General features: G+C 45.0%; 1 long non-coding RNA gene across 1 annotated transcript; it reads right to left on the reverse strand.

Moving 5' to 3' along the window:
* Nucleotides 1-9,864: 9,864 nt before the first annotated feature.
* Nucleotides 9,865-12,423, reverse strand: LOC125756296 (uncharacterized). Its single transcript, XR_007414340.1, has 3 exons — nucleotides 12,359-12,423; nucleotides 10,920-11,117; nucleotides 9,865-9,921 (listed from the first exon to the last, which is right to left on the reverse strand). It is a non-coding gene; the product is annotated as an uncharacterized LOC125756296 (long non-coding RNA).
* Between the last annotated feature and the right edge of the window lie 443 nt (nucleotides 12,424-12,866).

Consider the following 12,866-nt stretch of genomic DNA (forward strand, 5'->3'; position numbering starts at 1 on the left):
GTATCGACCAGTACCTCCTGACACGACGCTTCCTAGCGTGCCACTTGTTCCAATGCCACCGAGAGAGCTTGGAGCAGGGAGAAAGAAATGAAGTGAAATCGCTTCCTCCGCTTATAATAGAAAGACTTTCGTCTGAATATTTCAACATACAAGGTATAGGTCACAAAAATGAAAGTTCTTGCAGGAACGTTTCGGTTTCGAAGCAGAATGGAGCTATGTGGGGGCGACAAAGCGCTCGATGGGCTGCTGTAGATTCGTCGCTCTTGGTCGAGAAGTCTTGGAATGGCGTGGGCGCCGGTAAACATCTTGTGTACATCAATACAGAATAGATTGATATGATAAAAAATTCGGCAGATCCCACGTACCGTGGGAATCAGTGTTATGCGAAGCATGCGCGGAATGGTGACCGTGACGTAATTTTTCACATTGAGCGAAACTTTACCGAATGACGCTAGAGAAATGTGGATGTGGTATACACACACTCATATGTTGAAGAGTCGCATATGAATTATATAACCAGTTGTTCAAAGTTGCGAAATGATGCCAACAGCAACATTTGTGTTACCAATACCGGACTCGGTAAGCTGCTATGTAGTGCTTATATTCTTCAAAACTGGATAGCGCGAATCCGAACAGCAGAAAGAAGAAACACATATTAACAGGACAGAGGTTACTGGCAACGAAGCTTCATTCAGGAGTTTCCCTGGATATACACAGCCGAGTGGCACGCGCAGGCGCACTGCACGTACGTTACAGTCGCAGTTGCAGTTTTTACACTTGCGTTACAGTTGTTATACTTGTCACGAACCTGTGCGTATGTGCAGAAGAGGTCCTTGACAGTTCTTGAACAAGGTCATCATCACCGTAATCAGTGAGCACCAGCAGCTGGACCGGACTTGTTAATCGGATCCGTTCGTGATCGCGGCTACGAGGGGTCCTAGTGTAGCGAAGTGCGACGTATAGCACAGCTGGTGAAAATCCTGGATGCCTCTTACGATGAAATGATCTATGATGCCTCCTGTCCTGGACGTGGCAGTGAAGTTTCTTGATGTCCTGTACACATTCAAGCCGTCTTTCACGCAGTGTAAAGAGCAGGGGTTGTTGGGTCTTGATAAATCAATGTTGAAGTCACCGGTTATGATGAGAGGCCAGGATCTCTCGGCAGATTTATTGTAGGAAACATTGACCCCGGTTTTCGCGCAATCAACGTGGTCCACGTTGCGGACCACGTCAGCGAGTGCATGGTAGTTGAGCGTCTTCCAGGGCTGTTCTGTCTTCAGTTTCCTCGCTTTCCTTGCGTCCGCCGCGGTGGTGTAGCGGTTACGGTGCTCGGCTGCTGACCCGAAGGTCGTGGGTTCGATCCCGGCCGCGGTGGTCGCATTTCGAAGGAGGCAAAATGCTAGACGCCCGTTTACTGTACTATCTCGGTACACATAAAGAATACCACACGGTCAAAATTTCCGGAGCCCTTCGCTACGGCGTCTCTCATAATCATATAGTGGTTTTGGGCCACAAAACCCCAACAAGTATTATTATTATCACTTTCTTTGCGTGTCAATGTCTGTGTTCGCGGTTAGTGTGTTTGTTCAGGCTTTGTATCACCTGTGGCTCATACCCGCATAACATGAACTCTGGTATGCGGGTATGTGCCACACGTGACTGAGAGAAAGGGTTTCATGACATACGCGACAGGTATTTTGCGTTACTCATGTCATGATCAGTGAATCGTGTTTGTCATACTCTGATCCCCTGATGTGCCAATTTTGGTACAAGTTATGGAGACGACCATGAGAGCGTCCAGACGTAGGCGGCTAGATAGATAGATAGATAGATATGTAGATAGAAACGCCCAAAGTGCCTGAGGTTCGCTAAGAAATGCTTCGCATTTAATACTTATAGTGTTCCGCACACCTAACCGAGCCACAACCGAACGGCGACGTAGATAAGCATAAAATGACTGTAAGAAGGCAGGAAGTGGAGAAGGAGAAGAGGAAGAAGAAAGAAGAAGATGGCAATCGTAGCCTCAATAAACTATCGAAGCCGCACTGCTTTCGTAGACATTACAATACTCCGTGAAGCAATGTACGTTTACTTGCCATAATATCAAACGTAGTTTACTTCATACAACAAGCTTAAGGTTGCTTTTGGATTGCCAGTATAATCTACTAAGCCCCAGGCAACGATTTTCGGAGTAAATCAGTAGAGGTCGATGCTGTAAATGAATAATTTCCGTTCTTCCATTTTTTAAAGAAAAGGTGCGCCGACCAATACACTGACGTAGAATCTTCAAAAATTGGTCAGCCACAAGACTTGCGGTATGTATAAGTCAGTACTAAAGATCACTCATATTCTCCGACCGACGTGAGATGCTGGGATAGCCAGCGATTATACTCCAGACACTTTTCAAGCGAAGCTTGTATTGACTGACCTCCTAAAACACTCCTTCCAGAAAAACCTCACTCACAGCTGGCGCGCACCAAAGTAATAATAAACTCTCTTTCCGGGGCTGGGGTATGAATCCGGGTCCCCGTGGTCCGAAAGTGAGTGTGTTGTCCACTAGGCCACGCGCCCATGCTTGTCGAATGTGAACTGAATTGAAGCATACGAATGCGTTCTACCGACGACGCAAAAAAAAAAATCAGTTTCACCGCAAGGGAACTGAATGCGATAGCAACAAATTGTAATATTATAAGAAGTAACGCTGGCCGCAAACTCTTTTGGATCCGATATCGCGAGACTCTACTAAACGCTGGTGTAAGAAAATACGGCTGCTCCAGGGAGAGATGCTCCTTTCGCACAGTCTCCTCGCGTGGAGAGCGCAGCACGTATAAGCCGCTGATGCCTGCCGAGATAGCGCGCGCGCCGGCAATCGCGACCGCGCCCTTAGAATCCATGTTCACAGCAGCTGCTCGAGCGACACCCCAACCCCCCCCGCTCCCCGCGTCCCTTCATGCTCGGTCAAGACAGGCGGGGTGTTACCTCTCCAATTGAGCATTCGATGGTCGGTCTAACACGAGGAGGGATATTATCTCATGCGCCGTCTGAGCGACGTAGATGGGCCAGCTCATGTGATGTCTTATTCAGCCGCGTTCATCGCCCCCGCTCACGCGCGCGTTTACCCACGGGTAGAACATACGATCCGCGGGGGGATTTTGTCCATTTGGACTTTGTACGGAACATGACGGTGATGACAACGGCAACGGCGACGGCAGAAACCTGTCGAGAGTGCCCATATAATTGTATCGCAATATATAAAAACAATTGGAAAGCATGCAGCACACTTGCTGTGGACTTCATTGAAATATGCCGTGTTGGCAGACTAAAAGCGATTTGCTGGTAACCGCGTAAGGTCGATAGCAGGAATTGCACATTTCAGAAAAATTCCGACTTCGACAAAATAGAATTCCTCACTCGCGTTTTCATGATCACGTGATGGTCCTTCCGTTGGGCCGTTCTGGAGGCTTACGGACACTGGAATGGGCATGAAAAACGCCATGCCGATTAAGCCCGATAACAGCGTTCCGGTGATTGCCGCCAGATGTAATAAAATTTAACGCTTACGTTAGGAGAGACACTGCGCAATGACTTCTGGTCACATGTTTCGCGTTGCCTCTTGTGATTCAAGAAAGCTGTGTTTAAAGGGTGGGAAAGGGCCCAGTGACTGTTGACTGTCGTGTGATCGCATTTACAAAGGACTGTGAGATGAACTCTTAGGAAAAGTGCGAACGTTTCTTGTGTGTCTTGTGAGTGAACATTGTTGTCGACACGTGGATATTATGGTTGACGTGAGAACATTCCTTTTAAAAGGACATTGCCATGAGTGAGTGTTACAATACTCTACGCTTATTTAAAAGTTTGTGACGCAGATTAATAAGCAAGGGAAGAGGAGTAGCCGTAGCCTTGTATAGGCACCAACCTCTCCTTAAACACATTTAATAAACAGAAAGAAAGAACGAAAGAAAAAGAAAGAAGGAAAGAAACAAAGAAAGAAAGGAAGAAAGAAAGAAAGAAAGAAAGAAAGAAGGAAGGAAGGAAGGAAAGAAAGAAAGAAAGAAAGAAAGAAAGAAAGAAAGAAAGAAAGAAAGAAAGAAAGAAAGAAAGAAAGAAAGAAAGAAAGAAAGAAAGAAAGAAAGAAAGAAAGAAAGAAAGAATACGTCAGGCACGCCCACGTCAAGCTTCGCCTGCCCCCTTTGAGGAAGGGTCCTGAATTTTTTTTTTAAAGTTTCTCTCGAGGTTTGACGTTCTATCTTGAAGAGAGAGAACAATCTCACTACTGAAGGCAGGAGTGACGAAATAGGAAATTTACGCTGCGCCTCAACTTAAGCGGGCAATTAAAGGTTATATTACATCAGATCGTCTCAATGAATTAAGATTACTCATAAGCAAAGTCGCTGTTCGTAAATGTGTTAGTATAAGTGGTAAGTAGAAGTACTAATAATGGGTGTGAGCAGTGGCTTCGTCCATCCGTCTCACGTTTGCTGTAATCAATACGCATGCAACATAACCGGCTAGACCAGATGCAAGCCGTTCGAGGAAAAGACGTTAGAATGATAAACGTTTCGTGTAAGCATCCTATAAAATGTCGTGGCAGCTCGCTATGGCCCCGTCAGAGTTACGTTCAAACAAAACAGAAGTTAAAGGAAGGCACAGCGATTTGAAGTAATAAGTCGTTGAAGAAGCAATGTCTCTGGAATCAACGTTTAAACAACAGAACTTGTATTCGCCAGGATATTACTAGACAACTATCCTTATCGAAACGTTAGCTTCGGTGACATCCTTGTGCGACCAGTTCTTAGCCGAATAAGGCCTACCTTGGCCCTGTCAGCGGCCTAACAGCTGAATACAGCCGATTTTGAAAAACTTGTTCTCTGTTATGCCAGCAACAACGCCTGCTATCCAATCAGTAAAATAATCTATTAGTCAGCACGTTGCTGCATGGTCACTTGCCGATGGATGTTGTTAATAGTAAAACTACCACTTACTAATTGACCGTCACATATTACCGGTCACAACTGTCCTACCCCTGCATATACTCAAAAGATGGAGACGGGCACCGCACACAGAAAGACATAAAAATGTAACTGTTAATGAGCATGAAAAGAATGGTCTGTTAGACGCAGTCCGTGGTAGATCATCTCCAGGTTAGTCGTGTCAGCATATGTTGCGATAACGCTTCTAATGAAAATACTGCTAGAATGCTGATGATAGCTCGCGACCTCAGCGCATTCATGGCACAGTACTGAGTACACAGAATGCGCTTTTCAACGGCAAGTTGTATGGACAGGTCACCAATCATTACTTCCAATGTGGTAAACCCAACACCGCCTAATATTAATAACATTTGCTGGCAGGCTAGTTGGTGATGCATAGTTCATGGGTAAAATACAGCACAAACCAGACGATTAACACAAGGAAGACACGGGACAGAGTGCTGTTGAAATTTGCAGTGACGATTACGGGAACCATGCGGAGCGGGTCACACAGAAGATAGGACGGACAGCCTGCAGAACTGGATACGAACTTCAATAACATTTGCTGGCAGGCTAGTTGGTGATGCATAGTTCATGGGTAAAATACAGCACAAACCAGACGATTGACACAAGGAAGACATGGGACAGAGTGCTGTCCAGACAGAGCCTAATATTAAGTGCTTATTTCAAGAGCCTAACAACTTGCGCCATGGCTGTTTTGCGAAGCACTCACCGAAGCCTCTTGAGACACCTGCATTTTCTCCGCTCATTCCTGAGAGAACGGCGTTAGCAGTGAATGAAAAAAAAAGAAGATTGACCCAGTGAAAGGAAAGTATTTGAAAAGTTCGTGACTTTTCGGGGTTGCACGTTTCGCAATCCCGATTATTGTTATGCATTCCATAGTTGGAGACTGAAATAATTTTATTCACCTGGACTTAAAATTAGATTAAATGCGCAAATTAAAGACCCAATAAATTAAGAATCCAAAGATTTACGTTCACTCCCTTGCTTTGTCTTGTGTGCTATATCTGTTACTTATTTTTAACATGTATAACAACAGGAAAAAGTTCGCCCCCTCTAACCAGCTGAGGCACTTTCACGAGCGCGTAAACTGAGTTCAAGGGGCTCGAATGGCTGCGCCGTGTATCAATGCTGTCAAACACACGTTCTTGCATTTTGCCCCAGTTAAAAATGTGTAACATTCGAGCACGTAACTAAACAAGGACAGGCTTGTTTATTTAGGCGCTCAATTCCTAAGTAACATGAACCACAAACTCGCCCTATCATGCCAGTTAAAAGGTGGCCACCGCCGCCACAAATAGGGCTCGAAACGGGACTCGAAACTGCCATGACGGGTGCACGGCGTAGCGTTGTAAAGGCGTTGCTGAGAGCACACTGGTTGAGAATGTTTGTCAAGGCGAAAATAGTATTAAAATGGTTTTGACATACATCAGTCAGAACATAACCGAAAGTCTAAATTTTCACCGTCCAGCCCCCGCGCACCTCTCAATGACTAGTTTCTCACTGCAAAGACACAAGTGCATTAATTATAAATAATTCATTAAAATATGGCGCTAATGATAAAGTGAACTTTCTGGAAGTAACCGCACGGTTGAATACTAAAACACCATCGCCGTGCAAACTGCGAACGAGGGAGGAAATAAAGAACCCTTCATTGCATGAAAGAACACATATTTCTACTACCGCGACATCTGGATTAGCGAAGAAAGCGCTTGGCATTTTAATGCTCTTATGGTGTATTGTTTCAAATAAGCCAGTATTTAGAGCTCATAAACTATGACACTGCTGCTTGTGGTGGAAAATAATAAATGATGTAAATGGTCTGCTGACGTGCTTACCCAGGTTACCCGACAAACCCGGCTGTCCTCCGCTAATCACGCCTCCGCCACCGCCGGGAACTAATGCAAGAAGCAAGGCAGAGTAATCGTATTCATGTAGCACAGTGTCAAAAGGTGCATATCAGATGTGTACATATAATCAGTATAGGTATGAAATATTGACATTTTCAGCAGGTGTCATTGAAATCAAGGCACAAACCCATCAGTGATAAAGTTCACCGATGACAATCCGTAATGCAATATTTGTCCTCTTGCTTGAGCGACAGTTATAATGTGGATACGCATGTATAAAAAAATGTTGCAGTGGCTTAGCTAGGCTATGTCAGGATAACGAAGCGTTAGCAAAGGTTCAGCTGATTGTTCTTAGCTTTCCTGATTGTCTAGGATTAGCTTGATTATCCTGCTTACTGCTGCTCCAATGACACACACATGGTATACATATTATGTGGCAGATGTATATTTATTTTGCCAGACAACTACTTCGGGATCCGATGAGTTAAGCTTTTCCGCTCTTCTGCGCCGTTGAGCAGCATTTGTGCTCTCCTTGTCCATGGCGTTACCCACCTGCAAACGCCAGTCCGAGGTGCTATCAAGTGGCTCCTGCGCAATGTTAGACGACGACTGCACAGTGAAGGCGAATAGCTGCGCGCGAGCCGGCGCCAGTACGTCTACCTCGGCTACGACGTCACTCCTCCGGAAAGCGCAGACCGGCGGCAGCCGGTCGCGCGCGGCAGCGGCTGAGTGCGCAGGAGGTGCGGGCTACGATGCTCCAGCTGTGTGACATCACTGATCCTCGCGCATGCGCAGCACGGCTCTTGAGGAGCCACGCGAAACTGGCTCGGCTAGGCCAGTGTAGCTAACGCTACAAAACATGGTTGAACCATCCATCGTAGCAATCGGTATAACACGCAAGTCAAACGCGTCTTCACAGAAGTAGTTGGTTGTTTATTGCACATTGATAAATGTCTGTTGGTGTTTGGCGGCTATAACACCGTTTGATGCGGATGCACCTACATTGGCGCCTGGTAGCGCATCTCCATCCCAACAACTAACGTCAATGATCATGATTAAACCTCTGTCGAGCTGAAGTAGTGTCCACACCCGGAGGCAGCATATGCGAATCCCACCTAAAAACGGCGTCAACAAGCACCTAATGTATGAGGGGGGCTTAAATGAAAAGGTACGAAACGTCGTAACAACGTAACCGTTAACATAGATGCCTATGCCACTATGGCAGAACGTAGCTAGACATCTAGGGTTGTGATTTCACTCTCCGCCGCGGATCGCAGCGCGCGGGGGCAACCGCATGCGCAGGAGAGAGCAGATGTTTTTATAAAGAGCGCCGTCCAAATGTCGCGGCAGTGCGCGTGAGGTCAGGAGGACGTTCACATTGCAAAATTGGACGATTGAGGGGCAGCGAGGCGTTATCCAATTTCTGACAGCGGAAGGTGTTAAACCGACCACCATTCGTCGCCGAATGGCAACCGTATACGGGTGCCGATTGGAATATTCCAGTGCATCTGGGCACAATACCAGGCGATACCTTTGAGCATAAGTGCATGAAACACTTAGGAGCATGCTCAGCTTTATGGGCCAATACACTAGAACAGAGAGGTATATACAGAACTCACAGCATTTGTATAGTTTGCAGCAGTAGACTATAAGGAGACGGAGAGCAGCACAACTGCTCGAATGAATTCCTCGCTGCTATAGCAATACATAGATGAACAGATCATAAGCGCAGATTTAGCTCAGATACAGGTATGTTACGTGGATTCCGCCTAAGAGAGAAAATGACGCAACGGAGTTGTTGTTGGATGTTCAATGTTTCCTTAAGCAGGGTGTCAATAATAGTGCCAAAGCAGTTCTATATATGATCAGCCAGGGTAGGCGCAAAAATGCAATGTGCACTCAAAAACAAACGGTTATTTACGTTTGACTGCTTTCTTGTAAATAATTAAATGGTTTTCGGCATCTTTTGCTACAAGATGATCGTCAAAACAAATAAAAAAAAAATATCGGCTTGCAGTACTACGTAGAATGCAGCACCTTCTCTTTAGTACTTTCTGTGAGAAAGAAGGATTGCGCAAAAAAACACAGCGCACCATAGACAGAGACGACATCTGCGGTTGCGTGTTGCGCAAGTGTCGTCGTTTCTGTCTATGGTGTGCTGTCTTTTTCGCGCATCCTTCCTTTTTGAAATATTGTATCAACTAGCCCCTAATTGGAGCTACTAGTCATTAATACACCAAATTTCACTTAAACTGGTATCCCAAAGTCAAAATAGAAGCCGAGAGATGAAAATACAAAGTGCGTATAGGTTGAACGAGCATGTGAAAATGCCTCAGAGAGGCTGGGCGGCGTTTCGATAGGAGCACCTATCTATCTCAAAGGCGCCTTGTCATCCTTGGCGTGTTAGTTGCCGTGTTAGAAACAAGCACGCCAAGGATGACAAAGCGCCTTTGGCAAAGATAGGTCCACCTCTCTGAGGCACTTTCACCTGATCGTTCAACCTATACGCACTGAAATTGGTATAACGGTTATAAGCTGAGTATTTCCGTTATTTCATGCATTTTTAGATTTTCCTGGTGATAAAATTGCCTTCTAACACGAACATACAACTCGCATTTCCCGTAGGATCCCTTTTTGAGAAATAAAGTTTCACGACCACCACGAACATACAACTCAAGGCCTTTATCAGTCATTTATCATAGCCAAATATTGAGTAACATGCTCGTGTGGAATTTAACGCAGGCCCTTAAATGGCATTTTTGGAGTTACCTTGATGTGTTCAAAATATATCATCGCCCTTTAAAAAGGGATAAACTTGAGCTTGTTGGCTTGGCTTCATAATAGGAAAGAGCGCAGGCAAACAGGACAAGAAAGACAGACAGGACTTGGCCAAGTTGTTAGCCAGCGCCAAGTCCGGTCTGCCTTTCTTGTGCCGTTTGCCCGCGCTGTTTCGTGTTATGATAATCGCCCTTAGAAATTCTAGAAGGGCTTTGTTTTGCAAACAGGCGGTCATGTGCACTTACTCCCAGCAGTACTCAATGTAATCGACGGTACTCCGTTACCGGTCCCGGCGGCAAGCCCTGTGAACGCAAAAATAATGTAGACATTCATGCATGCTATACTTTAGACAGCTCAAAAGAGAACTAAATGAAAATTTTCAAAAAATACTGCAGTGCCGTAAACAGACAACATTGAAACGGGGCAACGAGCAGGGGCGCTGAACTTTCAACAGCATTTACTTGGAATTCGCATCTATACGTGCACTGTCCGGTATAGTACGTGTAACGCTCATCGATGCGTGAAAACGCCACTTCTTTATCATATGTATACAATATAACAGGACTTGTACAGGAAGCATATATTTAGTACCAGTTTTATTTTTTAAAGCATTTTTCTAAGTACTCGGAAAACCGTAAGTAAGTATTTGACCGGAAGAGCTTGGAAGAGAAACAAGGGTGTCACTCGGTGCTCTAGCCTCTAATATAAGGTGACCGTACCACTGAACTACACAGTTATATAGCAAACTTACTCACCCGTCAAGATAGCATGGATAAAATGCAGTGGATGTAGCTGGTGCTAATTGTGGCTTTTGTGTCGGCTCGTTATCGGTCAGTTAAACAGCTTTTTTTGCATACTATGGGCGTGCCAAAATTTTCGCAATGATTGCATATTTAGTGTAAAGGATCTTATCTACACTTAGAAGAAGCAATCTCTGTGTTTGTGGCTGCAACGCGTAACACGCTTGAGTGATTCGATGCAATGCACGTTCAGTTTATTCGCAAAGAACGCGCAGTGATTAGCTACTGAGAATAAATATTGTGTCAGTGTAATGACTAAAAAGAAATGTAGCATAATGATAAATATCACTTATTTAACGCTTTAAAACATCACTTTATTTTACTGAGGCCTAATATCATCGCTAATGTTTGGAAGCTTAAAATAGTATAAATCTTTTTAAATACTGCACTTCCAGAGTACGAGATTTCTGTTTTCACTGCCGTACAAACAGTAATTTTATATCTGCGCTGCTTGCGTTATGACCGTCACTGTCCCTTACGCAGGCGACAACTGCACTTACCCGCACGATTAGTTGCCGCACCTGTAGCACTGCTACCTATGAGACCGCCCAATGTGCTGCCCACTGTACCTCCCAAAGTGCTGCCCACGCCACCGGCAAAGCCATTGCCGAGGCCAGTGCCTATGGCACCACCCACTCTACTGCCAATGGTAGTGCCCAAGCCGCTGTTGACGGCGCCATTCAAGGAGCCGGCAGAACCTGAGACCGCGAAAACAAGAAAAAGCTTCCCTCAATGTTAACAACGCAACAATCGATTGCCAACAGCGACAAAAAACGTTACGCAGAAAAACAAACATTGCGCAAGAGCGCTTATATATCGATGTGGGGCGGCTGGAGGGGAATAATTGCACAGATGTAATGCTTCGATTATGTCACTTTACACCGAAGGGCAATTTCAGTTAAATCTACACTCATACATTACATTTACCCACTTCATGGATTTAGCGCTCTTTGCAGAACATAAGCTTAGCTCGGCTATCCAGGCCCGCTCTGCTAACGTGCCTGGATAGCCAAGTGGTTACCACGCTCGCCTTCGTATCATGGGTACGAGGGTCCGAATCTCTCCTCGGTAAGAAATTTTCTCGCCAAGAATTTCTTTCTTTCTTTTTCTTGATATCTTTTTCTCTCTATTTCTATACTCGTCCTCTCGTCCATCAGGGTTACTGCATATTATGCTGGACAAATCGGCGCACATGTTGAGGGAGGAAAGCAGAAGACAAAGAAGAGGACGAACACAGCGCGTGCCGGTTCATGATGATGATAATTTTCTATCTACGACACACGCAAACCTCGAGCGTAACAGCTTTGCTTTAAAATATCTGCCCGTTTTTCGGCTACGTTATGGATTGATATATATCTCTGGGGCATAGGACCCCTGTTCAAGAAAACTGTCTAATGAAAGAATTACTTCCTTGTAAGAAAGATCTTTCCATTATTCTTCATTTCCTATATATGGCCAGTTAAGCTAGATCGCTAGTCGCAAAGAGCAGTTAAAAGTAGCACTTTGGTGAATTTCCTACCAGTTTCGTTTGACTGATAGATTTCGGCAGCTTTTCCTGAAATGGTGCAAAATGTCCTCTTATTGCAGCAACAAATACAGCTGTTTCACTTTGATCCGCGGTTTCACTTTTATTTGAATCAGTGCGGTTGTTTGGAACTGAAAGCAGCTATAAAAAGAAAGGCCGTTCACATGTATTAGGTGGGAAACTCACAATTTGCCACTAAGAACTTTTACCCTTTAAAATAACCGCAATACGGCATTTTACATGGACACCTCGTTAAAGTCGTTGTTCATATCCTACATTTGTTAGCAAGCCTTTGCTAAATTGGGTGTGCGTCTTGGAATATATGTTTTATGCAATATTAATTCTGCCTAATTGAAATAGAGAGTTCAGAAAACATAAAGGGGATTAGTTCCACAAAGAGGTTGCCATGTATACACTCACCACCGGCATTTCCCGCTCCAAGCAAAGATGCTCCGCTACCTGTCCCTACTCCAAACCCTGAAAGAGGACGAATGAAGTTGATTTTGTTTGCACGCTAAATCAGACTGTCCAAAGCCACAGTGGAAAACGATCTTCCTACGAATACAAGCCATAACTTACAGATGATTTCCCGCAGGTGGTTTATTCAATTAAAATCAGATGGCTCCTCCGGCACCGTGGCCTTTGAGTTCCTGGAACACGGCCTTTGGCAGTGCTATTCAGTATGTTTCCATCCGCGCCGCGTCGTCTGCTCGGCGTCACCATAGGGTTTGCACGCACGAGAGCAGACGACGGCGCCAAAAAAAAAAAAAAATGGCACCATCCATCACAGCGCGTTCCTTCCGCCTCAAATTCACCGCGTAGTCGTAATGCGCTTATTTGTAACCGAGCGCAGAATCCCTCTATTATGTTGACCATACTAATTCTACCTAGAAAGATTCTTGCTCACTAGCACTTCAGGAGA

The sequence above is a fragment of the Rhipicephalus sanguineus genome, chromosome 11 (assembly GCF_013339695.2).
Source record: "Rhipicephalus sanguineus isolate Rsan-2018 chromosome 11, BIME_Rsan_1.4, whole genome shotgun sequence".
Lineage (NCBI taxonomy): Eukaryota > Metazoa > Arthropoda > Arachnida > Ixodida > Ixodidae > Rhipicephalus > Rhipicephalus sanguineus.